The sequence below is a fragment of the Xenopus laevis genome, chromosome 7L, assembly GCF_017654675.1.
Source record: "Xenopus laevis strain J_2021 chromosome 7L, Xenopus_laevis_v10.1, whole genome shotgun sequence".
Lineage (NCBI taxonomy): Eukaryota > Metazoa > Chordata > Amphibia > Anura > Pipidae > Xenopus > Xenopus laevis.
Genome location: NC_054383.1, coordinates 4,869,685 through 4,871,742, shown reverse-complemented (window position 1 = coordinate 4,871,742; position 2,058 = coordinate 4,869,685).

The following is a 2,058-nucleotide window of genomic DNA, read 5'->3' as shown; positions in this document are numbered from 1 at the left end:
AGAAAAAAAAAAGCTCTAAATTCGATTTTTTTCATTCGAAAATTCATCTTGACCTTTGATAAATCTGCCACTGGGTGTGAGTAGATTGTGGGGCAGGGAGAGGAAGTGATGGGGGCAAGTGGAGGGGATGATGGGGCAAGGGGAGGAGTAGATTGTGGGGCAGGGATAGGGGGTAGTAGTTCTGGGGCAGGTGTCAGTGCTGAGTGGATGTCAGACACAGAGGGGACAGACAATAGTGGTACCTGGGCAGCAGGGATAAGTCACATAAACTGCTGGGGGAATAATAACTGGGGATCAGGGGACTGAGGGTCGGGGCAGGTTCAGTGGATCATTGGGCACCAGAGTGAGACTGAGGGGGGGATCAGGTAGGGGGGACACCTGTGTTGTTCAGGTAATAAAGGGGGAGGACAGTTAGAGCTGATTGGGGAGGGGTCAGTAGGTAACAGAAGGATCTGGTGGGGAGTGTGGGAGACTATAAGGGCTCTTACTGACGAGAGGTTGAAGCTGCGCTCCCCTGCGTTCCGTTTTTCAGCGTTCAGCCGCAGGGGAGCGCAGGAATAGACGCATTTAGCTTTTTCCAATGGGGCTGTACTCACACAGGCGCGTGTAGGTGTCGAAAACAGGAAAAATGCAGCATGTTGCGTCTCAACCTGCGTTCGGCGCCTACACGCGCCTGTGTGAGTGCAGCCCCATTGGAAAAAGCTAAATGCGTCTATTCCTGCGCTCCCCTGCGGCTGAACGCTGAAAAACGGAACGCAGGGGAGCGCAGCTACAACCGCTCGTCAGTAAGAGACCTTAATGAGAAGAGATCACGTTGCAGAATAAGTGACCAAGAAACTGTAATGTTACCACACGCGCAGGGTTGTCAGGTGTAATATGCAAACCAGCCAAAGTCGCTACAAAAGCAGCCCAAGACCAACCCAGAGGCACTTCAACAGTAGCCCAAAAATAGCACAATACAGGCCCGGACTGGCAATCTGTGGGTTCTGGCAAATGCCAGAGGGGCTGCTATAAAGTTCCATAGAAAGTCAGTATTTAGTGGGCTGGTGGGGGCTGTGTTGGGCCTCTGTGTACCTGAAATGCCAGGGCCTATTTTGATTCTCAGTCCAGACCTGGCACAATATGTACAGTGAAAAAAAAGTCTAAAATAAAATAAACTAATATGTTTCAGTTTTTCACAAATTTCTTCATGAAGCAAAATGGGACAGATTTGCCCGTCACCAGGGGGTGTAACTACATAGGGGTCCCATGAGGCCTAATTCATATACAATTTCAATAAACATTGGTAAAAAAAGAAAGGTCGAACTCTAGACAATTTGGAGACCAGCAGATTTTTGCCCCAAAATTGTCTGAAAAAAAAGTCACCAGAAAATGTGGGAATGCTTAAAAGAAACATACCTCCCAACTGTCCCTTTTTCGGAGGGACAGTCCCTCTTTTGACAGCTCAACCCGCAGTCCCTCATTTGAACTGGAAAGTCCCTATTTTCTCTGCACTGAACAGCCAGAAAAAGAAACAACGTTTCTCACTTAATTGGCTTTTAGCAGAGAGCCCAGAACAGCTAACAGGTGCAAATAAGATACTTTGTAACAATTTTGAGACACAAAAACACAGTTTAGATAAGGAGAAATATTTTCAAACTTTCATAACCTGCCAAATTTTTTAAAACAAACATGGTAATTAGGGGGTGTGGTCAAAAAATGCTGCGCTACGTGCGGGAAAAAAAATTGGGAGGTATGAAGAAATGGGAAACTAAGGCCAAAATCTGGTAACTCCTGACTTCTACACAAGTCAGTCCCATTGCATGCTGGGAATTGTAGTCTTACATTAGAATTGGCATTTGGTAAATTGTTAAACAAAAACTACATGACCCAACATGCATTGGGAGACTCAGACTTGGCCCAACAAGTAGCCCAAAAAGTAGCCTTGGCTAATTTGTACTTTCAAAACCAGCCCAGGAGTTAAATTAGTAGTTTGGCTGGAAAACCACCAACCAGTCGACCCCCCAACTTTTAGCGCCAAAGTAGAAGAGGGAGGAGAACACAGAGCGTCAGTCCGCA